This window comes from Bos javanicus, chromosome 6, assembly GCF_032452875.1.
Source record: "Bos javanicus breed banteng chromosome 6, ARS-OSU_banteng_1.0, whole genome shotgun sequence".
In the NCBI taxonomy this organism is placed as follows: domain Eukaryota; kingdom Metazoa; phylum Chordata; class Mammalia; order Artiodactyla; family Bovidae; genus Bos; species Bos javanicus.
The window spans coordinates 46,476,105-46,503,751 of NC_083873.1; the positions used below are offsets into that span (position 1 = coordinate 46,476,105).

At 42.2% G+C, this 27,647-nt stretch overlaps 1 long non-coding RNA gene across 1 annotated transcript in view; it reads left to right on the forward strand.

Moving 5' to 3' along the window:
- Window positions 1-4,622: 4,622 nt before the first annotated feature.
- The window catches only part of LOC133249431 (uncharacterized), a 32,959-nt gene continuing 9,934 nt past the window's right edge, over window positions 4,623-27,647 (forward strand). The window contains exon 1 of the long non-coding RNA XR_009736954.1: window positions 4,623-4,812. This is a non-coding gene — a long non-coding RNA (uncharacterized LOC133249431). The remainder of the gene's footprint in view (window positions 4,813-27,647) is intronic.

Here is a 27,647-nt window from a genome sequence, read left to right on the forward strand (position 1 = left end):
TTTCCAGTCCTGTGGCCACTGCTGAGTTTTCCAAATTTGCTGGCATATTGAGTGCAGCACTTTCACAGCATCATCTTTCAGGATTTGGAATAGCTCAACTGGAATTCCATCACCTCTACTAGCTTTGTTCGTAGTGATGCTTCCTAAGGCCCACTTGACTTCACATTCCAGGATGTCTGGCTCTAGGTGAGTGATCACACCATTGTGGTTATCTGGGTTGTGAAGATCTTTTTTGTACAATTCTTCTGTGTATTCTTGCCACCTTTTCTTAATATCATCTGCTTCTGTTAGGTCCATACCATTTCTGTCCTTTATTGTGCTCATAATAGCATGAAATGTTCCCTTGGTATCTCTAATTTTCTTGGAGAGATCTCTAGTCTTTCCCATTCTGTTGTTTTCCTCTATTTCTTTGCATTGATTGATGAGGAAGCCTTTCTTATCTCTCCTTGCTATTCTCTGGAACTCTGCATTCAAATGGATATATCTGTCCTTTTCTCCTTTGCTTTTCACTTCTCTTCTTTTCTCAGCTATTTGAAAGGCCTCCTCAGACAACCATTTTGCCTTTTTGCATTTCTTTTTCTTGGGGATGATCTTGGTCACTGCCTCCTGTACAATGTCAAGAACCTCCGCCATAGTTCAGGCACTCTGTCTATCTTGAATCTATTTGTCACTTCCACTGTATAATCGTAAGGGCTTTGATTTAGGTCATACCTGAGTGGTCTAGTGGTTTTCCCTACTTTCTTCAATTTAAGTCTGAATTTAGCAATAAGGAGTTCATGGTCTGGGCCACAGTCAGCTCCAGTCTTGTTTTTGCTTACTGTATAGATCTTCTCCATCTTGGCTGTGAAGAATATAATCAATCTGATTTCGGTGTTGAACATGATAGTCATCATGTTGAGCATTATATCCCTGGAACTTATTTATTTTATAACTGGAAGCTTGTACCTGCTGACTATGTGTGCATGCTAAGTTGCTTCAGTCATCTCTGACTCCTTGTGATCCTATGGCCCATGGCCCGCCAGGCCCCTCTGTCCATGGGAGTCTCCAGGCAAGAATACTGGAGTGGGTTGCCATTTCTTTCTCCAAGGGATTTTCTTGATCCAGGGAATTAACTCGCATCTTTCATGTCTCCTGCATTGGCAGGCAGGTTCTTTATCACTAGTGCCGCCAATTCCTCTTCCCCCTCCTCACCCTCTGCTAACCACAAATCTGATTCTTTTTCTATAAGTTTGGTTGGGGGTTTTTTGGTCTTTTTTTTTTTTTTGGTAGATGCAATATATGAGATCACACAGTATTTGTCTTTCTCTATTTGCCTTATTTCATTTAGGCCAGAATCTTATTTTTCATATTATTGCCAAGATAATGTTAAAAATATATTTTTACTATACAGCTGTAGAGTTTGCATTTGGGGGCAAAAGATGGCATTGTAGAAAAATACAGTGAGACATTTATTAGTACATTCATATGTTTCTTGAAGAAATACAAAAGACTACTGCTTTTCTCAAAGAGATATAGTATGGATGAGACAATTAGGTTTTTTTTCAACCAAATATGGTATTTATGAAAAAATAATTTTACTTTTCCACTCAATTATTAAAATCATTTGCTTATTGAAATAAGAAGGAAGGAACATCATAACTGAGCATACCTCAGAAATAGCTCCCTTTCCAAATGTTGGTATTTGCCTTGCAGTGCTGTCTTTCTGCCCCAGTCACAAAGGCTTAAACCCTAAAATCATCATTAGTTCTTGATTATAAAAATGACATTCTTCTGGCCAACCTGCCCCCAGTTTCCTCCCTACGCCACCCTGCCCACCCTCACATCCATCCATCACACTTTCCCTGAGACTACGCCCAATGCTCGTCTGTCACTTCTCTCTCCTGCTCTAACCCTACATGGCTCCTGCCTCCTATAGAGAATCTCAAATTGTTCTAAAGAAGAGCCAGATAGCCATAGTGGTAGAAGAGAAGAAACTCTGTCACCCATTCTTCAGTCACTGGGTCAATTCATTTTAGTAACACTTTTAAGTACCTCCTATCAACCAGGGGATACAACAGTAGGGGGAAAAAAGGCAAAAAACCCCACAAAAACCCTCTGCCCCGAGGGAGCTTACATTGGAGTGCAGGAGGATAGAGGATAAATGAATAAAATAAATCATGGTATGTTACATGGTGACGAGCAGAAGGAAAAAAGTTAGAGATGAATAATAGTAGGTACAAGGTATAGATGTAGCAGGCTGCTATTTTAAATAAGGTGATCAGGGAAGGACTCTCTGAAAAGTGATGTTTAAGCCAAGATCTGAGAAGATGAAGGAGCAGGGTATTAGTGAGCTGAAGAAGAGCATTCCAAAAGGAAGAAATTTGAGCATAGAGCAGGCCTGGCTTGTTTGAAGAGCAACAAGGAATCCCTCAGGACTGGCATGGAATGAGTGAGGAGAAAGAAGACGGTAGCTCAAGTGAAGATATGAAACCCATCAGATGAAGTTTGGCTTTTCCCCTGAGTGAACTGGAAAGCCATTGGAGGGTTCCAAACAGAGCAATAAATCACATGGTCTGACTTACACAGTGAAATGATAGCTCTGGTTGCTAGGTGAAAAATAGCCTAAACTGAGCAAAGGCAGAAACCGGGAGATCAGTAAGAAGCCTAAGGGAGCATGAGCAAGAGACGATGGATCAATGCAGCTTAGACCAGGGTGGCACCAGTGGAAATTCTGGGTGTAGTCTGAACATAGAGGTGAGACAATTCTCTGATTGATTGGATGTGGCGTGTAAAAGAGGAATCAATCCATTGTTTGAAGCCTAAAAATGTCAAAGATAGAGTTGTCATTTAATGAGATGGGAGAAGAACAGGTTTATTGTGGGAAGATTAGGAATTTCCTTTCTGGGTGCATTAAATATGAGATGTATATTAGATGCAAGTAGAGATGTTAAGTAAGCACTTGGAATTCAGGGAAAAAGTCCAAGCTGAAGACTGCAATTTGGACATGAAGATTGTCCAAAGCATGTAGATGGTGTGTAAAGCCGTTGTTCTTGTTGTTTAGTTTCTAAGTTGTGTCCAACTCTTCTACAGCCCCATGGACTGTAGCCCACCAGGTTGCTCTGTCCATGGGATTTTCCAGGCAAGACTATGGGAATAGATTGCCATTTCCTTCTCTAGGCGATCTTCTGAACCCAGGGGTCAAACTCATGTCACCCATATTGCAGAAGGATTCTTTGCCATCTGAGCTACCAGGGAGGCCCATTTAAAGCTATAAGACTGACTAAGATCACCACACCAAAGCTTGCGAATATAGCAGGCATCAAAGGACTGAGATCTGGAATGCTCTACCCCTTGCTCCCTGACGCTTCCATGCAAAGTGATCTGGGAAATGAAAAGAACCAGCAAAGGAGATGGCAAAGGAATGTGGGGTCCTGATAACCAACTGTAGACAGTGCTTCCAGGAGGAGAGGCAGGTAAACTACATTCACCTCTGCAGTGGTCATGGGAGCTGAGGGCAGATAATTGACTGCTGGATTTTAGCAACACAGAAGCTGCTAAGCAAGATGAAGTGGGAGCAAATCACTGGTGAGGTGGTTTCAAGAGAGACTAGGATTAGGAGAAGGAGAGACAATGAATTTAGATACAGCATTTTGAATGAGTTTGGCTATTAAGGAAGTCAATTAAAGAGGAGTGTATGGGATCAAGAGAGGGCTTTCCTGAACATGGGAGAAATTGCATCCTAATTGTATGACACCAGCAAATTGGGAGTACATTGGCTGAAGCAGCCTGCCATAAGCATTAAACTTCTTTGAAGTCTTAAAGATTCACATCAACTTTACCTTTTATTCTGAAGAATATGTTTTAATTTACAACAGATTACCCTCTCAAAATCTTTGAGTAAAATTGAACCTCCAAAAAAAAAAAAAATTCTGTATCTATCCTTTTGCCCTGCAAGTACTCAAGTACTCAAAAGATATACATACTCCATTATGATAAGCTGAATTCAGACCAAAGTCTGGCTGTTTAGCCTGGCTTTCCAGGCCCTCTATCCCCCCTGAGCACAGCTCCTTTCCTGGCCTCCCTCACTCTCCACACCAACACACACTTTCCAGGCAAATGGGTCCATTAAGGAGGTAGTTCTGTGACCCAAAAAAGTAAGCCATTCTGCCTTTCTCCTGAGTGAAAACATTTAAACTAGCCAGCTTTTAAATAAAAGGGTTTATTTTCTGTTACCCTTAAAAAGTACCAGCATTTAACAGACAACCAGAAGACTTGGAGAACCAAAACAATGTAGAAGTTGCACATTGAGGAGGCCTAGGGAGTGAGCCAAGAAAGAGGGAGGCAGGAAGAGTGAGGGATGTAACCCAGAAAGCCAAGAGTATATGGGATATCTCTGCCAGTGGCAACTTGACCCCTTTCTACCAAGAGAAAAGCAGTGATGACACAAACTGTGTCTATCAGGAGTCCTCGTGTGGTGTGTGTCAGAAGTCCAATTCAGACTCACTAGACAAAAGTGTAAATTTACTCGCTTATTGTAACTAGAATGTTACAGCTAGAATGTTACAACTAGAATGAATCAGCTCAGACATGACATGTGTCATTAAGAATCCGTTGCTTTTGTCTCTGTGTTCCTCTGTGTTGACTTCATTCTCAGGCTCTTTCTAGCGGCAACAAAGACAGTCACCAGCAGCTCCAGACTCTCTTGCTTCATAGCACCTGAAATCTCAGAAAGACAGGCTCTCTCTTTCCCAAGAGTACTAGCAAGCCCTGGGAAGATATTTAATTGGCTCATCTTGTGTCCTGTGCATCTTCCTGGACCAATCACATGATCGGGTAGGTACAGAGCTCTGATTAGCTTAGATCTGAGTGATGTGCTTCCATCCTTGCGCTTGGCAGTGAGATCTCATTGCCTAAGGATAAAGGAAATGTTGTCCTCAAAAGAAAATTGATGGTCTGTTGCCAAAAAGAACAAGGATGGATATTATAGGAGCAAAAATAAATATTGACATCCATTCTACACTACTAATTTCAATTTATTTTTGAAGGGAAAATTCCTAATTTAGTCAGGTATTGTTGCTTAGCTCTTCACATTTTCCAAACTACTTTGTTAATGCTTTGGAGCTTAAAATTAATTTTTTTAATAAGAAAATAAGCCAACTGAACTAAGAAGATGAAATTAATGAGACAAAATCTAGTATTATAGAAAAAAAATCAGCCAAAATAATGAAAGGATAAATAAATCCCAAATTGAATTACTTTCAAAGACTAATAATCAGACTTTATGAGCTTTATTAAGGATGAAAAAGAGAAAAAGTATATTTGAAAATAGAAAGGATATATACTGAATATGTATGAAGAGATTAAAAGTCATAAAATGGAGGTACAATAAAAAATATGAAAGAAATATATGATTTTTAAGCAAAATAAAAAATATAAAATTAATTATAAAATAAATAGAAAAATCAAATGTTAATTACCATGTGAAAGTGAAAGTGAAGTCGCTCAGTCGTGTCCAACTCTTTGCAACCCCATGGACTGTAGTCTACCAGGCTCCTCTGTCCATGGAATTTTCCAGGCAAGAGTACTGGAGTGGGGTGCCATTTCCTTCTCCAGGGGATCTTCCTGACCCAGGGATCGAACCTGGGTCTGTCGCTTTGCAGGTGATTCTTTATCATCTGAGCCACCCACCAGGGAGGAGATAGAAAAGGTGATTTTAAAACCACCATTGAAATAGAGATTAACATCAGATGGCATCACAATTAAATTTAAACTTTAAAAATTTTTATTTTTGATTGGAGGATAATTTGATTGGAGGATCATACAGTATTATATTGGTTTCTGCCATACATCAACATGAATTAGCTATTGGTATTTATGTGTCACCTCCCTCCCATCTCTCATTTCATTCCACCCATCTAGGTTGACAAAGAGCCGGGTTTGAGCTCCCTGAGTCATAAACAAACTCCCACTGGCTATCTATTTTACATATTGTAGTGTACTTGCTTCCATGCTACTCTCTCAATTTGTTCCACCCCCCGCCCCTTTCCCCGCTTTGTCCCCAAGTCTGTTTTCTGTGTCTACACCTCCATTGCTGCCCTGCAAAGAGGTTCCTCAGTACCATCTTTCTAGAGTCTATATATATGTGATAATACATATTTGTTTTTCTCTTTTGACTTACTTCACTCTGTATAATAGGCTCTAGGTTCATCCACTCATTAGAACTGACTCAGATGGATAATTAAATGTTACTTAAATAGTTCTAAGTCATAGAAAAAGGTAAAAAGTTCTCTAGTTTAGTATTACAAGATAAAATTAATCAATTAAACTTAAATGCAAAACTTGAAAATGAATCAGTCAATATAATCCAGCAGGGAATCAGAAGAATAACAGCCTCATGACTTGAGGTTTTATTCCAATAATTCAAGGCTAGTTTAGTATCAGAGAATCTATCAATATAATTCATTACTGCTACTGCTAAGTCACTTCAGTTGTGTCCGACTCTGTGCGATCCCATAGATGGCAGCCCACCAGGCTCCCCCGTCCCTGGGATTCTCCAGGCAACACATTGGAGTGGGTTGCCATTTCCTTCTCCAATGCAGGAAAGTGAAAAGTGAAAAGTGAAAGTGAAGTCGCTCAGTCATGTCCGACTCTTAGCGACCCCATGAACCACAGCCTACCAGGCTCCTCCGTCCATGGGATTTTCCAGGCAAGAGTACTGGAGTGGGGTGCCACTGCCTATATTTTCCCAATTATCTATTAAGATTTAACAAATAACCTCAAAACCTGTGGCTTAAATAAATAACAATGTAGTGTTGCTTGTGATTCTGTAGTTTGGGCTCAGAGGGGTGGTTCTGTTTCCCATGGAGCTGTTGAGGCCCTCATGTGATTTTCCTTGGGAGTTAAGCTGGGCCTGGAGCGTGGACACTCACATCACGCAGTAGTTTAGTCTCAGCTTTATTATAGCATAGTGCCTGGCTTCTATGGGGGAGTTCTCAAGAGGACCAATTCCACCGTGCAAGTGCTTATCAAGCTCTAATTGCAGCATGCTTGCTAATGTCCAATTGGCTATAGTCACATCCAGAACTACACAGGGGTGGGAATATTGGGAAGGGTATTCTTTGGGGTTACCAATGCAACAGGCTATCACAATATTAAAACAGAAAAATCATAGGACCCTACCAAGAGTGCCAAAGCACATTTGATAAAATTTAGCAGCCATTTAAAAAAAAAGCTAGGTAAAAGAAATATGGAAATCAAGAGCAAATATTTATATTGAATCATGTGAAATAACTAATTTTTAACTCTTTTAGACCTATAAAACAAAAACTGTGAGTCAACCTAATATTAACCTAAATGTGAAGTGCTGAAACTATTTCCATTAAAACTAGAAACCTGACGTAAAGAACAGACTTTTGGACTCAGTGGGAGAAGGCAAGGGTGGGGTGATTTGAGAGAATAGCATTGAAACATGTATATTACCATTTGTAAAATAGATGACCAGTGCAAGTTCGACGCATGCAACAGGGCACCCAAAGCCAGTGCTCTGGGACAACCTGGAGGGAAGGGGTGAGGAAGGAGGCGGGAGGGGGGTTCAGCATGGAGGGGGACACGTGTACACCTAAGGCAAATTCACGTTGATGTAGGGCAAAATCATCACAATATTGTAAAGTAATTATCCTCCAATTAAAATAAATTAATTAAGAAAAAAGAAAACTAGGAATTTGGAAGTAAAACCATCGTCATTATTATTTAACAGTGTCGTGGGGTTCTAACAAGTGCATTGAGACAAGAATATGAAATAACTGATGTAAATGTTGAAAGAGTCTAAATGATCTCTGGTGATGATATGGTTATATATCTAGAAGACCCAAGATAATCTTATAAAATATTACAGGAATTAATAAAAGAACAAATGTATTCTCTCTTCAAGCAATAAACACTTGAAAAGCAAAATGGGGAAAAATGTTTCATTCACAATAAAGTCAAAACTTTTCTAGAAATAAATCTGATAAGAAGACACAACCATAAATCAAAATATCTAAGCCAAAATCTTAAAAAGTAGAAAAATATTTCATAGTCTTGGCTGAGAAGACAACATAATTTAGAAATCCAGTCTCCCAAAATTAAGATATAAATCTAATGTGATTACAATTGAAATGCCAGCAGTGTTGGGAAGATGAGAATAGGCTAAAATTATCTTAAAATTTGTACAGAAAGATAAGTGCCTTAGAATAGCTAAGAGAAAATTTTGAATAGGCAAAATTTTAAATTAAAATTAAGGGGAAAATAATACAGTGAAAAATTTTTTCCCATCCTTGTCCCATACCTGCCCAGGTCCACCTCACCCCCCATCATATCCTTCCATAATTTCTTTGTATATGTATAGCGAAAGTCTCTCAATCGTGTCCGACTCCTTGTGACCCCATGGACTATACAATCCATAGAATTCTCCAGGCCAGAATACTGCAGTGGGTAGCTAGTCCCTTCTCCATGTTGTATATGTATAAGCAGAAGCAAATACAGAATCTTGTTTTTTTCCCACATTTTTTATATAAAGGGTTGCATATTATTCATTCTGAATCATGTTTTTTTGTTTACTAAGACTCCAAGGTATTTGTAGTATAAAATGAGCCTTTCTGTTCTTTACTATATGAGCTTCCCAGGTGGTTCAGTAGTATAGAATCTGCCTGCCAATGCAGGAGACTCAGGTTTGATCCCTGGGTCAGGAAGATCTCCTGGAGGAGGAAATGATAACCCACTCCAGTGTACTTGCCGGGAAAACCTCATGGACAGAAGAGCCATGCAGGCTACAGTCCATGGGGTTGCAAAGAGTCAAACACAACTAAGCATGCATGCACATTCTTTACTATATAGCTGCTTCATGTTCTACTGTATGAATATACCATAATTATTTAACTATTCCTCAATGGCACCCGACTCCAGTACTCTTGCCTGAAAATCCCATGGGTGGAGGAGCCTGGTAGGCTGCAGTCCATGGCGTCGCTGATGGTCGGACACGACTAAGCGACTTCACTTTCACTTTTCACTTTCATGCATTGGAGAAGGAAATGGCAACCCACTCCAGTGTTCTTGCCTGGAGAATCCCAGGGACAGGGGAGCCTGGTGGGCTGCCGTCTGTGGGGTCGCACAGAGTCGGACATGACTGAAGCGACTTAGCAGCAGCAGTAGCAGCTACTATTAAAAGTTGAGGTTGTAAAACAGTGTTGCAAAGTGTGTCTGTGTGTGTGTATATGCACACCTTTTCTCCTTAAAGAAAATGCATCTGTAGAATAACTTCCCAAAAGTACAACTGCTGGGAATATGCATTTGACATATTGCCAAGTTGCCTTACAAAGGGGTTATGCTCTTAACCAGAAATGAGTAAGAATATGTTTGCCCATAGCACCACCAGCACAGAGGGTCAGCAAGCTTCTGAATTATTGCCAACTTAAGAGGTAGAAAACAGTATCTTGGCACAGTATGTATTTTTTTTCTTATTAAGTAAGATGTGAGAGTTGGACTGTGAAGAAAGCTGAGCACCGAAGAATTGATGCTTTTGAACTGCGGTGTTGGAGAAGACTCTTGAGAGTCCCTTGGACTGCAAGGAGATCCAACCAGTCCATTCTAAAGGAGATCAGCCCTGGGATTTCTTTGGAAGGACTGATGCTAAAGCTGAAACTCCAATATTTGGCCACCTCATGCGAAGAGTTGACTCATTGGAAAAGACTCTGATGTTGGGAGGGATTGGGGGCAGGAGGAAGAGGGGACGACAGAGGATGAGATGGCTGGATGGCATCATCGACTCGATGGACATGAGTTTGAGTGAACTCTGGGAGTTGGTGATGGACAGGGAGGCCTGGCGTGCTGCAATTCATGGGGTCGCAAAGAGTCGGACACGACTGAGCAGCTGAACTGAACTGAACTGAGCATCTTTTAAAAGACAGTTGTGTTTTCTTTTCAAAACTCTTCATATCCTTTGCTCATATTTCTACTGGCTTGAAGGATAGACAAATGAATCAATGGAATAAAACAGGGTCCTGAATGGATTTAACCATATATTTACAATTTCAGGTAGGACAAAAGTGAAATTTCACAAATCAAAAAGGCAAATTTATAAACACAAAAAGCAGACCTGTGGTTGCCTAGGCTGGAGGGTAAACAGGCATAGAAAACATGTTGAGGTGATGGAAATATTATAAAACTAGATTGTGGTGATTGTTGCCAAACACTATAAACACACTAAATATACTAAAAGTGACTTAATGATGGGTGAATTTTATGGTGTGTAAATTATACCTCAAAAAGCTGTTTTTAAAAGTGATTTTTCAATCCAGTAGGGAAAGATTAGGTATTAAATAAGGATGCTAAAACAACTGACTCTCCAGCCAGAAGAAAATAAAAATGAACCCTTCTTTTACCTATATGCAAAAATAAATTATGGGTGGATTAAAGATCTAAAGGTAAAAAATAAAATATGATAAATAATACTAGACCATCACAAGTAAAATCTAGGGTGGGTGAAGGATTTTTAGTCAAGACTGGAAACACAGAAGCTTTAAAGGACTTATACATATATTAGATAAAATGAAAATGAGAAACATTTGGAAAAGACACCATGAACTAAGTCAACATGTAAACACTAAATTGGGGAGCAGGGGAGGGCTGGCAACCCAGAGATCTGAGGGTAAATGGTATAATATACAAAGAACTCATACAAAACAAATAAATAAAGCAGGGATGAACACCACAACAGAAAATTAAGCCGAGGATACGAATAGGAAATTCACAAAAAAGCAATTTCAGGTGGCCAAACAAATATGTGAAAAGAGGCTCAAACTTGCATGCAAGCAAAGAGAACACAAAGATCTCTTTGTGAATCAAATCACAAAGAGACATCAATTTACACGGGTCAGGTGGAAAAATTAGAGACCAACAATCCATATTGCTAAAGGGGCTTTGGAGCCTTTTGTACATTTCTGGTTGGAAATATGTATTAATGTTTTTTTAGAAAACATTATGACAACATCTGTTAATGATTAAAAATACATACATCTTTGACTCAGAAATCCTACTCCCAGAAATCTGTCTCTTAGGAATGAAAGCTTTGAAACCTAAGGATGTATTTACACAAAAGTGGACTGCATTGTAAACACTGGTAAAAAAATAAACCAAAAACTGGAAACAAAGTGAATATCATCCATATGGGAATAGTTGAATAAATTATAGTTCTGTCACTCCATAAAGTTGTATATGGCCATTAAAAATAATAAATTGAAGATAAAGCAGGTGAATTAAAAGAGATCCCATTAGGTTTTGAAGATTTTTTTTAAAGGTAAGATACAGAAAAATATAAAAATAATAAGACATTGGTAAACAAACGTGCCCCTGGGTTAGTGTACATGGATATTTACAGATGATTATATGAACATGGATACAATAGTGAAAGGATAATATCTCAGTCAGCTAGGGCTGCTATAACAAAATGCCGTAGATTGGGTGGCTTAATCATCAGACACTGACTTCTCACAGTCCTAAAGGCTGAAGTCCAAGAGCAAGGGATCAAGAGATTCGGTTCCTGGTAAGTACCCTTATTTAGCCCTAATTACCTCCCAAAGACTCCACCTCCTAATGCCATCACACTCAAAGTTGGGACTTCAATACATGAATTGGAAGGACACATCCCCATGGAAAAGAAATGCAAAAAAGCAAAATGGCTGTCTGGGGAGGCCTTACAGATAGCTGTGAAAAGAAGAGAAGTGAAGAGCAAAGGAGAAAAGGAAAGATATAAGCATCTGAATGCAGAGTTCCAAAGAATAGCAAGAAGAGATAAGAAAGCCTTCCTCAGCGATCAATGCAAAGAAATAGAGGAAAACAACAGAATGGGAAAGACTAGAGATCTCTTCAAGAAAATTAAAGATGCCAAGGGAATATTTCATGCAAAGATGGGCTCGATAAAGGTCAGAAATGGTATGGACCTAAAAAGGAGCAGAAGATACTAAGAAGAGGTGGCAAGAATACACAGAAGAACTGTACAAAAAAGATCTTCACGACCTAGATAATCACGATGGTATGATCACTCACCTAGAGCCAGACATCCTGGAATGTGAAGTCAAGTGGGCCTTAGAAAGCATCACTATGAACAAAGCGAGTGGAGGTGATGGAATTCCAGTTGAGCTCTTTCAAATCCTGAAAGATGATGCTGTGAAAGTGCTGCACTCAATATGCCAGCAAATTTGGAAAACTCAGCAGTGGCCACAGGACTGGAAAAAGTCAGTTTTCATTCCAATCCCAAAGAAAGGCAATGCCAAAGAATGCTCAGGCTACCACACAATTGCACTCGTCTCACATGCTAGTAAAGTAATGCTCAAAATTCTCCAAGCCAGGCTTCAGCAATACGTGAACCGTGAACTTCCTGATATTCAGGCTGGTTTTAGAAAAGGCAGAGGAACCAAAGATCAAATTGCCAACATCCGCTGGATCATTGAAAAAGCAAGAGAGTTCCAGAAAAACATCTATTTCTGCTTTATTGACTATGCCAAAACCTTTGACTGTGTGGCTCACAATAAACTGTGGAAAATTCTTCAAGAGATGGGAATACCAGCCCACCTGACCTGCCTCTTGAGAAACCTATATGCAGGTCAGGAAGCAACAGTTAGAACTGGACATGGAACAACAGACTGGTTCCAAATAGGAAAAGGAGTATGTCAAGGCTGTATATTGTCACCCTGCTTATTTAACTTATATGCAGAATACTTCATGAGAAACACTGGGCTGGAGGAAGCACAAGCTGGAATCAAGATTGCCGGGAGAAATATCAATAACCTCAGATATGCAGATGACACCACCCTTATGGAAGAAGTGAAGAGGAACTAAAAAGCCTCTTGATGAAAGTGAAAGAGGAGAGTGAAAAAGTTGGCTTAAAGCTCAACATTCAGAAAACAGAGATCATGGCATCTGGTCCCATCACTTCATGGGAAGTAGATGGGGAAACAGTGCAAACAGTGTCAGACTTTATTTTTGGGGGCTCCCAAATCACTGCCGATGGTGACTGCAGCCATGAAATTAAAAGACACTTACTCCTTGGAAGGAAAGTTATGACCAACCTAGATAGCATATTGAAGGTCCATCTAGTCAAGGCTATGGGTTTTCCTTGGTCATGTATGGATGCGAGAGTTGGACTGTGAAGAAAGCTGAGCGCTGAAGAACTGATGCTTTTGAACTGTGGTGTTGAAGAAGACTCTTGAGAGTCCCTTGGACTGCAAGGAGATCCAACCAGTCCATTCTAAAGGAGATCAGCCCTGGGTGTTCTTTGGAAGGGATGATGCTAAAGCTGAAACTCCAGTACTTTGGCCACCTCATGCGAAGAGCTGACTCATTGGAAAAGACTCTGATGCTGAGAGGGATTGGGGGCAGGAGGAAAAGGGGACGACGGAGGATGAGATGGCTGGATGGCATCACCGACTCGATGGACGTGAGTTTGAGTGAACTCTGGGAGTTGGTGATGGACAGGGAGGCCTGGCATGCTGCGATTCATGGGGTCTCAGAGTCTGACACAACTGAGCGACTGCACTAACAGACAGTAAATAACAAGTATGTCCTAAGTTGTCTATACAGGTTGCCTAGGGTACCAAAGATGCATTGGGGATGCTACAGTACAACTAAAAAGGAGAAGGGTGGATAAAGAAGAAAATAAACACAGGAATTATCTGTTAAAATAAAGAGTTATCTTGTACCAGCAGATTTCAGTGCACCTGACCAACAGCTGTGGCATAGAAGGTTTCTCCCTGTTTTCAATGTGGAGAAATGCAGGCTCAGAGAGAATTATTTCCTGAGCCAGGGCCCCACAGCAAGGCAAATACTGAACCATAAATACCACCCAAGGCTCCTGACTTTCCCATGACTTGAATCGGAACCATTCCCAGATAAATATAACCAAGTCATTAGCATGAAATCGATGAATATAAACATATAAATGACAAAGGCTTGGCTTTACAGCCTGGGAGTTTGGATCTGGCCCCATGACTTAAGAGAGTTATCCAGTGTCCCTTGGCAGGGATGGAGGTGAAGGTGGCTGCCTGTCTGAGTTTCCGAAAGAAACAGAACAAATGCGATTGTGGCTGGAGAGCCATGTGAATCAGCCCCACAGTCCCACTCCCAGTTGTCTCCGGCCCATTTGTGGCAAACCGTGCATTTGGAGGGATTAACAGGGTGTGGGAGTGGGTGAACAGATGCAACAGATTAGAGAGGAAATCTGTTCCTGGGTGGCTCTTGGCAAACAGGAGGGGTTTCTGGCAGAACAGAGAAGAGAAGATGGCTGGGGAAAGGAGATGGAAATGTCTCTCTCATTTTTGATTTTGCAAGGCCTTCTGAACAATAGTTTTTCTGCCTGCATGCCCTCAGTAAAATGCAACTACATTATAAATAAAGGGTGGGGGGAGTTAAGTTAGGAAATGTGAAATTTTCTGGAATTCAATGGATTCTAATGAATTCAGATGGAATTCAATAGGCAGGCTCAATTTCTCTTTCAGTGGCCTTGTCTGGGAGGACCCACAGATCTAACTTGGGATGGGGGGCACGGGAAGCAAGTAGCTAGCTGCATTTTTCTGCATTATTTAAAAGTTAATAACTGTTAATCTCTGATAGCAGATCATGGGTTTTTACCCTGGCATTTGAAAGTCTGCATGTGACCTGACTGCTCCCCAGCCTTTCTCTTGGGGGAGCTGGTAGACCTCAGCTAAAGTAGAGCATCATGAAAGAGCAGGAAAGCCACCTCCCAACCTTGGTCCGCTAAGAGGGGTGCTGGCTCTAATCACCATGACGACCAGGCACAACGGAGACCGGCGTGGCCTGAGCAGCTGTAGCAGAGGTCAGCTCAGGTTTGGGGGCCGCTCTCCCCTTCCTTGAGCTCAGCCATCCGCTTCACTAGTGCTCACGCTGTGTGCGATAAACGGAGCTCTTAAATAAACGGGAAGCAGTAGACACAGCCCAGAGGGCAAGATATATTTTTATTTAGAAAGGTTGAAGAGGAAAAATTTAAACCTGATTTAAATATTTACTCAGAGAGGAGATCTGCCGACAGTTGAAGCATTCTAACATAGACTCAAGACAAGAGGCCGAAGACTGCTTTTCTGCAGTCAACCACAGGCCACAGAGAAACCCCACTGGTAGAAAGAAAGAGGGCGTGAAGATTCAGGAGATTAAAGAAATCAAGGTACAGTCAGAGGTCATGTGGCCCAGCTCCACAGCCCACAGATGCTTCACTACTTGCCATGAGACTCTGGGAGAATTACCGAGGAGCTCGTAACCCTGCTGTTTGCACCTGTTACAGCTGGAGAGGAAAGTACCTATCTCATAGAACTCCTGTGAGATGAAAAAAAAACAGGAATGCAAAGTGCTGGTTCAGAGGAAGAGCTTAATAAAAGTAAGCTATTATTACTTCACTCTACACGAGGCGTAGGAAACTACAGGTTCTGGCCCCCCTTATATGAAGATTCGGTTTGACGGAGAAAAGGCCCGGGGATCTGTATTTTGAATATGTTCTATAGGTAACCGGGTTTGGAGGCCAGGGTCTCATGACTTCACACAGAAGTGGCCCCAGGCCTTCAGTGGATGCCAGCAGGATTCTCAACCCAGGGGTCCTCATTTCAATTCAGCTTTCTCTCACACATACTCATTGTTAACTACGGGCTTCCCTGGTGGCTCAGGGGTAACGAATCTGTCTGCCAAAGCAAGGAGACGCAGGAGACTCCAGTTTGAGTTGGTCAAGACTGAGCACACAGACACACTGTTAACTCTAGTCATCCCTACACATAACCTATTTATTTTATAGCTAGACTTTCATTCCTTTTGACCACTTTCACTCATTTCCTCCACTTTCCCATCTCCACTGCTGGTGACCATCAACCTGTTTTCTGTATTTATTTATTTTTATTAATGTAGAGTTGATTTACAATATTGTGTTAGTTTCAGGTGTGCAGTAAAGTGATTCAATTATACATGTATAGGTATATATCTATATTCTTTTAAAATTTCATTTCTATTGTAGTTTATTACAAGATATTGAATATAGTTCCCTGTGCTTTATATAATAGATAAATCCTTGTTTATCTATTTTATATATAGTAGTGAACATCTGTTAGTGAAGTGAAATTTGCTCAGTCATGTCTGACTGTGACCCCATGGACTGTATAGCCCGTGGAATTCTCCAGGCCAGAATACAGGAGTGGGTAGCCTTTCCCTTGTCCAAGGGATCATTTCAACCCAGGGATCAAACCAGGTCTCCTGCATTGCAGGTGGATTCTTTACCAGCTGAGCCACAGGGGAAGTCCATCTAGTCAAAGCTATGGTTTTTGTGGTAGTCATGTATGGATGTAAGGGTTGGACTATAAAGAAAGCTGAGTGCCAAAGAATTGATGCTTTTGAATTGTGGTGTTGGAGAAGACTCTTGAGAGTCCCTTGGACCGCAAGGAGATCCAATCAGTCCATTCTAAAGGAGACCAGCCCTGGGATTTCTTTGGAAGGACTGATGCTGAAGCTGAAGCTCTTATACTTTGGCCACCTGATGCGAAGAAATGCCTCATTGGAAAACACCCTGATGCTGGGAAAGATTGAAGGCAGGAGGAGAAGGGGATAACAGAGGATGAGATAGTTGGATGGCATCACCGACTCAATGGACATGAGTCTGAGCAAGCTCCAGGAGTTCGTGATGGACAGAGAATTCTAGCGTGCTGCAGTCCACGGGGTTGCAAAGAGTCAGACATGACTGAGTGACTGAACTGAACTGAATGTTAATCTCATACTCCCTATTGATCCCTCTCCCCACTTGCCCTTTGGTAACCATAAGTTTATTTTCTATGTGAGTTTGTTTCTGTCTTGTAAGTAAGTGCATGTGTACTATTTTTTAGATTCCACATATAAGTGAGATCATATGATATTTGTCTTTCTCTGACTGATTTCACTTAGCACAGTGCTCTTAAGTTCCATTCATGTTGTCACAAATGACAGGATTCCCTTCTTTTTTATGGCTCAATAATATTGAGCACACACACAATAGTATATACATGTATAATATATTTTATATAAATAAATAGTATAATGTTTTATAGAAATAAGTGATTACATATCTTACATTTTCCTTATTCACTCCTCAGTGGAAACTGTTTATTGTTTGAAATAGTGCCAGGCACTTAGTAACTGCTCAATAAATGTAAGATGTGAGCTTATATTTGTCTCACTGAATTACAATAATTTATTTATGTGCCAACTTCTTCTGCAGACTATAAGATTATGAGGAGGTCTTACTCATCTTAATATTCGGGCCAACTGACAAAGTGTCTGGCATAAAGACATCTCTACTGGGTTGAATAATATACCCCAAAATTCATGTTCATGCAGAACCTCAGAAAGTGACCTTATTTGGAAACAGTCTTTGCAGATGCAACCAGGTGAGATCATACTGGATTAGGGCAGGCCCTAAAGCCAATGACTGGTGTCCTCCTAAGAGGCCATGTGAAGATGCATATAGGCACTGACCCAGAGGGAGAAAGCCGGATTGATGCAACTTGAAGCCAAGGAACACCAGAGATTGCTGGCAAATGTCAGAACTAGGACAAGGCACGGAAGGATTATTCCTGCTGGATTTCAGACTTCTATCTTCTAAAATTATGAGAGTAATTTCTGTTGCTTTAAGCCACCCAAAATTGTACTTTGTTATGGCAGCGACTTCACTTTCACTTTTCACTTTCCTGCAGTGGAGAAGGAAGTGGCAACCCACTCCAGTGTTCTTGCCTGGAGAATCCCAGAGATGGGGGAGCCTGGTGGGCTGCCGTCTTAAGCGGTCACACAGAGTCAGACACGACTGAGGCGACTTAGCAGCAAGCATGGCAGTCCCAGGAAATGATTACGACTGCTGGTAACTGCTGACAGAGAGAGAGAGAATAATTCAAAGACACACTGTTCAGATTCCCCTGGTACACTGACTCCCAAGAGAAGGCAAAAGCTACTCTTCTCCTTTTCCCTGTAACATTACCAGGAAGCTCTGCAGGGTGTTGGCGGTCCTTTTGGGATATAGAGCTGGGGACCCAGGGTCCTTCCCACTTTCGACTTGGAGTGGGGAGACCAGTAACTGCCCTGCTTCAGTCAAGGTTAGCCCAGCATAAACTGAGCCACCACCTGCCATCAAGACAATGGCCCCTGTCCAAGGCGGGAGAAAGGTCTTCCACAACAAAAGTGGTTAAAGCCCATCCATTGGTTCGGTGACATCGATTGAGTACCCCTGAGTGCCAGGTACTGAGCCTGACTCTGGGATCCCATAAATACTGTTCTGCTCTCTCCTGGGAAACCTCTCACTTCCTCTCTTGAATCTTGGCTATTTATATAAACTGAGCTGCCTCATTTTCCCAAGGGGGTCATTTGGCAAAGATAAAAATGGCTCGGCAAAAACCACAGACCAAAATACGTTTCTGATGAGAACCGCCCACCCCTCAATGTGCGATTTGCAGGGTAAGTCCATTTCTTCTCCTATCCATGGTGGGACATCATCAGTTCACACAGGACACAAGAGTACACAGCCCAGTGGGTTTTTCCTCTCTCTGGATCATAGATTCTTGGCCTTTTAAGGTCAACGCCTACATTCTCTAAGCCAGGTCACAGGGTGAGACACGGTTATAGACTATATCAGGTTGATAGAACAATGGAGATTAATAAAAAATAATAACAGTTAATCATACCCAGGCACCATGCACTCTATTTAACTGTTATTACACCCCATAGGGGTAAGGACTATTATGAACCCTGCTTTGGGGATGGAAAAACTGGAGCACGGAGATGTTGAAAAGCTTATCCAAAGTTACACAGTAAATAAAGGACAAGTGACAAGCTAGAGTGTGATGATGGTGGTCTGGCCCCAGAGCCACTGCTGATAGCAGAGCTGAAGGACACATCTTTGGAAGAAGCATATCATGCTATCATTGGGGACCCAAAAATGATTCCTCAGAGGCCTTACCTTGTTTGCTGTTTCTAAAAATAGCTTGTATCAACTTTCTCAGCGATAATCCACTAGAAACCTATATTGAAGCATAAAAGAATATCAAATTTGGAGTCAGTGAGACATAGATTTCATTCCTGGCTCTGCCCTCACTAGATATGGAGCCTTGAGCAGGTTACTTAGTCTCTCTGGGCCCTAGTTTCTCCACCTGTAAAGTGATGGCATTTACAAGTTGCCTGGCACCTGGTAGGCACTCAGCTTATAGCTCCGTCAGCTCACTCTGCCTAAGTAGATTTTACATGAAATTCCACAGTTTAGGAGACATGATATACACACTGTCTTAATCCATTTTGGCCTCTATAACAGAATTCCACAAACTAGGTGGCTTAATAATAGCAGAAATTTGTACAGTTCTGGAGACTGGGAAATTCATGATCAAGGTGCTGGCAGGTTGGATGTCTGGCATGAGCCTGCTTCCTGGTATATTTTCACAGAACAGAAGGGAGAACTCCAGTCTCTTCAGACACTTATAACGGCACTAATCCCATCCCTGAGGGCTTGTGCTTATGACCTAATCACCTCCCAGAAGCCCCACCTCCTCATACCATCTCCTTAGGGGTTAAAATTTCAACACATGAATTTGGGGGCGTGTGCAAACGTCCCATCCATAAAACTACCTTAGCTCACATCTAATCTGAGATTATTATTAAACTGATCATTGCTGCTGTTGTTTAGTCACTCAGTCATGTTTGACTCTTTTGGACTGTATGGACTAAAGCCTGCCAGGCTTCTCTGTCCATGGGATTTCCCAGCAAGAATACTGGAGTGGGTTCCATTTCCTCCTCCAGGGGAGCTTCCAGACCCAGGGATCAAACCTGAGTCTCTGTGTCTCCTGCATTGCAGGCAGATTCTTTATAGCAGAGCCACCAGGGAAGCCCATTAAACTGATATTGGAAGCTAAAAGTGACCTCCAGGAACCAAGGATCAGGAAGTTTGGTTACTGACTCTAAACACCAACTAAACAATTATAAAAGTGTTTGGTAAACACTCTGAATGTAGTCATTGCTGAGCACCAATAACCTTACTTTCTGGGAAGACATAGTGTACTGGAGTGAACCCTATTGAAGCAGAATAGATCTAGGCTCTTGGCTCAGTAGGGAATGGGTATTGATATCTGCTCTGCCCAGCTGGCCCAGTTATTTTGAGACAAAGAAGTCTGAGTTCAACATAAAGTACAGCGGCTGTAAGGAGCTCACAAGTATGAGGCATTGTTGGATAAAGCTGTGTCATGAAATGATGAGGTTTCCAGCAGCATAGACATCAATCTGAACAGTGAAAGTTACGGACTACATCCTAATGGGAGACAGGTGTTCTGGACATCCTCTGTTTGTCTCACCCTCCCTGTTCCCTCCCTGCTCTGTGCCCCGGGGACCCTTCCTTTGGGACCCACCAGGTTGCTGGGGCTTACTGGCTCTCTGGCTGGTGGACTGGGCAAGTGAAGGGACGAGGGAGCTCCTGCCTTCAGCTCCCAGTCTAACAAGCTGTCCCTTGGTGGGGTTGCAGCTTTCTAGGTAAGACCACACTGACCTCAGACAACCACTTTCCCTGGGCTCCAGCTCTCCCTTCTTCTCTCCAAAGAATGCTCTAGGGTTAAGGACTTTTAAGTGAGTAGGGAGGTGAGCCAGGAAAGGGAGGGCAGCAATGCAGGGAGCACTGATGAGCTACTGGGTTCAGACCTTTGAAAACAGTGTCCACGAGCCTCAGAGTTGTCCCACGGAATGGTGAGTAGGCTGGGGTCCCGCTTTGGGTACGCGAGGGCTCACTGGCTGCCCAGGGACACCAGCCTGACCGGCCCACACCTCTGCCCGATCATTCCTTCATCCATTTCTCTGCATTTTACCCCTTGGGTGCGCTTTCTCTTCCCTGCCTGACTACTAAACTCGCCTTGTTTCTCCAGATCATTCTATCTTAATAACCAGAGGGCTCAGATCCTCGCTCCCCCACACAGCCCTCCATCACTAAAGTTCCAACAGCAGCAGCTTTGTAAGCTCGCTGCTCTGCCTGCCAGCTTCTCAGGCTGCAGGCTCTGCTGTGACTCCCACTCACTGGGAGCCACAGTGTCGGGAATCAAAGCCCCTGGGAGCTGCTCTCCAGCAATGACAGAGGACAGTCTCCTGACGTCCTCGCCCCTGGAGTGGAATAACTCTGGAGCACGTTTTTCAGCTGTCCAGGGGTCTGAGCTGAAGTGCTCAGGGCAGTAACTGCTGGTTGGTGCTCCCTGTGTTGGCCGCCATCCCTCTCCCTGCCCACTTTGCCCACCCCCTAACAGTCCCTCTTGGGATCATCTTCCAGTGAACCTGCTGGCCCTTGAACCCTTGTCTCAGAATCTGCTTCTGTGAGGACTCAACCTAGGACCCCAAGTAATCGGATCCTGACCCCAGCATCATTGTGTGGGTGATGGCTCTATGGACTGAACTGTCTAAATTCCATAGCAAGATGGATAAGGTCCTCCAAGATCTTATCAAGATCTTGTCCAGCTTCACCTTTCCCCAATCCTTTCCCCACTACATCCTTCCGCCTGACTCCCACATACCAGCTATGCTCAATTATGTGTGGTTCTTGGAAAATATTCCAATCCTCAACCCTTTGGCCCTGTGCCATGCTAGTATCTCTGCCAGGAACACCCATTCCCACCATTCATTAGTCTCCCTCGCACTAGGCTGAGTGAGAGGTTGCAGGCTTCCCTGACCACCTCCCACAAGCTGGGTGACCTGTCCCTCTTCTGTGCTCCTGGATCACTCTATCGTCATATTGTCTGCCTTCTCCCACTAGACTGTAATTTCTGGCATGCAGGAACTCATCTTATGTATCTTCAAATCCCAAAGTCGAGCACCATACATAGACAGAATAGGTTTTGAAAAATGCTTGATGAATTAATACGGAAAAAAGTAGTAAATGAACAAAGTTTTTAATTTTGGCAAGGGAATAAGACAAATCCTCTAATACAAGGTATGATATGATGAGATCATGAGGAAAATCTAAACCACTTTGTGGGCAGCCAGAAGGGACAGGGGAGCCTGATGGGCTGCCGTCTATGGGGTCGCACAGAGTCGGACATGACTGAAGTGACTTAGCAGCAGCAGCAGCAGCAGCAGCGTAGAGACAAGGCAGTGATGACTTTCTTGTAAAAGAGTTGAACTTTGGCTTTGAAAGTCATCAAGGATGGTGATAAACAGGCAGTGGAACTGGAGATGATGAGGAGAAGGTCGAGGAGTCATTCCAGAGGGAGCCCTGAGCACGAATGGCCTGAGATCCCAGGCCAGCACTCAGGAGAGCTTTTGTGGGGGCAGTGAGGAAGGTGCAGATGGGGGTGCTTCCTCTGACCATGTAGACACTGTCTCCAAACGTGTGACTTTACTTATTGTTTCATATACTGACCCTCCCTGGGCTCTGCCATCTTTCCTTCCTTCCTCAGCTTCCTCTGTTAGTGGGTGAGGTTTCCTGTTAGTCGTTCTGAGAATTGTGGTTTTCATAGCTTCGGAGACCAGGAATGCCTGCCAGCAAAATCACCACTGAAGATCCCCAAGAATTCCAAGATACGATTGCTCGCTCTGCTAACCCGGACACTCTAGGGAGCACCAGCCTCGCAGGGGGTTAAGCTGCTCTCCTCACGGTGGGGGTCCCTCCTTGACAGAGAATTCAAGGCCACTAAGGAAGAGCCCTGTGCCCTCCACTTTTTGCCCAAAGTCAAACTGTAAAGACCAGGATGCTTGCTATTTAAAGGAATCCTGCTATGAATCATTTCCAGGACAGACTCTTGTAAAGTGAATTGCCATTCTTCTCTATTTTTTGATTAATAATTTGAAAACCTATATAAGGTAAATTTCCATTTTTCTAGAATCCACACAATATATATGTATATATGTGTGTGTATGTATATAAAACTATGCAGTAAAAGAAAGACTACAAAAAAAAAATCAACATTCATAATAATGACAATAAAATACTACAACTCCTAGGATGGCTTCTGAAAATTTAACTTGTTCAGTTGCTGAGTCATGTCCAACTCTTTTGCAACCCCATGGACTGTAGACCCCCAGGCTCCTCTATCCATGGGATTTCCCAGGCAAGAGTACTGGAATGGGTTACTATTTCCACCTCCAGGGGACCTTCCCAACTCAGGGATCGAACCCACATTTTCTGCATTGGCAGTAGATTCTTTACTATGAGTCACCAGGAAAAATTTAACTACTAGTTAATAATTTCTTATGGACAGTTCAAAAAAACCATTTGGTAGCAAAACTTGACTTGAACTAATGATAAATTATTTATATTTATTTGTCTCACTTAGAGTAAATATTCATGCCTTTTGCTGCAGACATATGAATGTATTTTGTTATAGGGTGCTGCCCTCAACCCTGCTGGGGGCATTATATAACATGTAGTTCCTGAGAGTTCATACTCTCAATTCCAGAATGCATCGGGCCCACAGGGTTTCAAATAAGGGATTACGATCCTGAACCCATATAAATTGTATTCATGTTTATTTTAGTGTTAGACATTTAATTCCACTCTGTGAAGTGGAAATAATGGCATTCCCTTCAAATTCCTGCCACTTTCCTGTCCCCCGCTGAACCCATACTTCCCCACCCTGCTCTTTGTCATAGGTGTCCAGCCAGGCAAACAGCCTCATTTCTGATGGCCTCTGGATGGCCAGTGTCAGGGGCTGGCTGGAGAACCAAAGGAAAAGGAGGTTGGAGTATCTTCTCCCCACTTTCTCCCACTTCAGTGTTGATCACAGGCACCACCTACCTGCCTCCCCAAGTCAGCTCCTGCAGGTTGGCCCAATTCACAGTCACAACTCCAGCCACTAAAATCCCCCCCTTGCTCCTTCCTTCAGCTCTTAGAGATAGTATTTGCTCCCTACTCTTGCAGAAGGTGAATGCACCCACCTCCGTGTTTGTTCTCTGACCCTGCCCACATCTCATAAGCAGCCCGTTTATTAGAGTCTCTCCATTTGAACCATCTGGAGTGAACGCTGTTTCTTGCTGTACCCCAACCAATATACTGACAAATCAGAGAGTCCCTGCAATGCCCTGTAAAATACACTGATCTGGGATCAAGAGGCTCAAGTTTCAGGACTGACTGACTTTGGGCAAGTCACTTCACTTTTCTGCTCCTTCGTTTTCCTATCTTCAAAGGGGCTGATAATGCTTATTTAAGAGCGTTCCTTGGTCCTAAGACAGATCAGTGTATGTAAGTGTTCAGGAAACTCCACAGAAATGCTAAGAATTCAAGAATGCTTAGGAAACTAGAATATGCAGTTATTCCAAATAGCCTAATCTCTCAGATCTTCTGGATAAGAATGTCTGCTTTGTGTCAGTTCAGACCGCTACAATAAAAACAGCATGGGTGGCTTAAGCAGCAAACATCTTGGGATGTCCAAGATCAAGTCTCTGGAAGATTTAGCATCTAGTGAGGGGACACTTCCTGGTTTGCAGATAGTCATTTACTCCTTATATCCTCAGCTGATGGAGAGAGAGGTCTCATATCTTCTCTTCTTTTCATAAAGGCATTAATCCACCATTGGAGCCCCACCCTCATGATCTCACCTAACTCGAAGTAACTTCCAAGGCCCTACCACCTACTACCTACTATCTCACTAGGGTTAGGGTTTCAACCTATGAATTTGGGGGAGTGGAACACAGACATTAAGTTCATGACACTTTGTTAAAGCAAAATCTACCTGTGCCCTGTGCTGAGACTGAGGTGACCAGAAAAAGGAAAGTTCCCAGCCTGCCCTTGCTCTTCCCAATTGTGCACCTTCTTCGCTGCCTAAACTTAATTTTTATCATCCAGCTTCAGTGAGTGTCTCAGGCAGAAGCTTCTGTGCTTTGGCCTTACAAGGATAAATCTATTTTTTCTTGTCCATCTTTTGCTGTTTTGTAATTATTTGGGTTTCATTTTTATGATCTTCAATATTTTGTCCTGTTTGATGGACTTTTCTATCTGTTTTAAAGTCACATGTGTCCCCTAGAGTATAAAGTAATAATAATCTTTAGTAAGAACTCTGTTGGGCTCCCCTGGTGGTCCAGGAGTTAAGAATCTGCCTTGTAATGCAGGGACATGGGTTCAGTCCCTGGTCAGGAAAGATCCCACATGCCACCGGGCAACTAAACCTGTACGCCATGAGCCCTAAGATCGCACCCTAGAGCCCGTGCTCTGCAACAAGAGAAGCCCACTGCAATGAGCCCAGGCACCACACCCAGAGCATAGCCCCCAATCTCTGCAACTGGAGAAAGCACACACAACAAGGAAAGCCCAGTGCAGTCATAAATAAATAAATATTTTTTTAAAAAGAACTCTATCACTCACTGAAATTCTCTTTACCGCCTTAATCCAAAACTATTTCAGACAAGAATATCTTGTGGATTTTTTTTTTTTATCAGTAAGAAATTGTGCTTTGGCTTTAGAAAAATCTAGATCAATTTTTGTGTGTGTGGCCAAAATTCATCAGAAAGATTTTACTCTGTACTTCAGTCATATAGGCTTGGCCTAAAAATCTGCTCTTTTCCTGGAGTTGGTCATTCCAGCACTACATGGGTGTTCCCCATAAAAGGGAACAATCAACAAGATTAAGTTACTTTGAGTTCTTAATTGGTTTGCCAGAACTTCCTCTTCCTATCACAAAACATAGCCTGAGCAGCACATTCAGTTTTGCCTAATTCTGCCTGGAACTTTAGTGAACAGGATACATTCTGGAAATAAAAGTGACTTCACATATAGATGACCAGTTGATACTTTTAACCTCCCAATAACCCTTATTATTATATGGGGCTTCACTCATAGCTCAGTTGGTAAAGAATCTGCCTGCCATGCAGGAGACCCTGGTTTGATTCCTGGTTTGGAAAGGTCTGCTGGAGAAGGAATAGGCTACCCACTCCAGTATTCTTGGGCTTCCCTTGTGGCTCAGCTGGTCAAGAGTCTGCCTGCAATGTGGGAGATCTGGATTCGATCCCTGGGTTGGAAAATCCCCTGGAGAAGGGAAAGGCAACCCACTCCTGTATTCTGGCCTGGAGAATTCCATGGACAAAGGAACCAGGCAGGCTACATACAGTCCATGGGGTCACAAAGAATCGGACATGCCTGAGTCACTTTCACAACCCTTATTATTTATCTTTACCAAATCTAGTGTCAAAACGGCTTTGAGGGTTGTTCAAATTCTTTTGATCCCTGAGTTTCCTTTTACCAAATTTACTAGAAATAAAAAGGACATTCTTACAGGACTTGGAAACACTTTGATATGCAGACATTTTGATCGTGCTAATTATAATTATATTTAATTTCTGTGATTTAGTAAACTTTTCCTTCTTGATAATTTATAGTTATATACCAAAAACAAACAAACAAACAAAAGACCAGAATTAATCTCTTTTTTGGTAAGACATTGCCTGACACCTCTGTAGTGTATGTGGTAAAAAGTCCTACACATGCCTGGGTTCCAGGGCAGGAATGCATGTACCTTCACCTCCTAGACTTGCTATACCCGTCAAGGGCCACAGAATGAATGAATATTGCCTATTGTAAGTTAAACAGAAGTCCAATTCAGCAGAGCTGTCCCCATAGGCCCTTTTATCAAGGATTAGCAGATTTTTTTTTATCAGGGCCAGGTAGTGAATATGTTAGGTTTTGAGGGCCATGTGGTCTCCACTGCATCTTCTTAATTCTGCCATTATAGTGTTAAAGTAGTCAGAAGTGTTAGGCAAGTAAATGGGCATAGCTGTGTTTCAATAAAACTTTATTTACAAAAGTAGGTGTTGGGCTAGATTTGACCTGGGATCTTTTAGCTTGCCGTCCCTTGCTTTATTTCTGAGCAATTGCTATGTTGTGCTGTAATTATCTGAAATGTGTCTGTCTCCTCCATAAACCTATATACTTCTAATGCAGATTCTCCCCTGTTAAACATTTTCAAAAATAAAGTCCAATCTTTGGGCAACCCTTCATTAAAAAAATTGATTCAGGCGAGTCATCAGTGGATACTAAAACAAGTGGGAGAGTTTAATGAGAAACAAGATATTTACATAGTCTCTAAATATCTCCCCACAACATACTTATTAATTACAAAGGGGAAAATAGTTATTTTACCAAGGAGAAATCTGACAAAAACCTCCTCAATCAAGTGATCAAAGTTAAAATACCTGGTCATGGGGTAAATCAACAGCATATGTCTCACTTCTGTATGATTCCTTCCAAAAAGAAATAATCTGAGTCCAGTTGTGTGAAAACATCAAAGAAACCCATACAGAGGGGCATTCTGCATAATACTTGGACTGTATCCTTCTAAATAGCATTGCTTCAGGAGACACATAATTTTTCGAGGCAGAAGCCTGGAGTGTGGTGTGTCTCCCTTTGCTTGGCAAAGCAATAAAGCTATCTGTTACTGCTTCACCACTCCTCACCCCCACCCCCTGCCAAAATATCGGTGCCATGAATGACAAAGACTGAGGAATTGGTTCAGACTAAAGAAGAGAAAATAAACACGACCAGTGAAGGTGACATATAATCCAGGGTTTTCTTTTTATTAAGAAATAAAATCCTTAAAAAATCCCTCTTATTGGGAAGACTGACAAAATCTGAAAATCTTCTGCAGATTGAATAATATTTTGCATCAAAGTTGATTTCC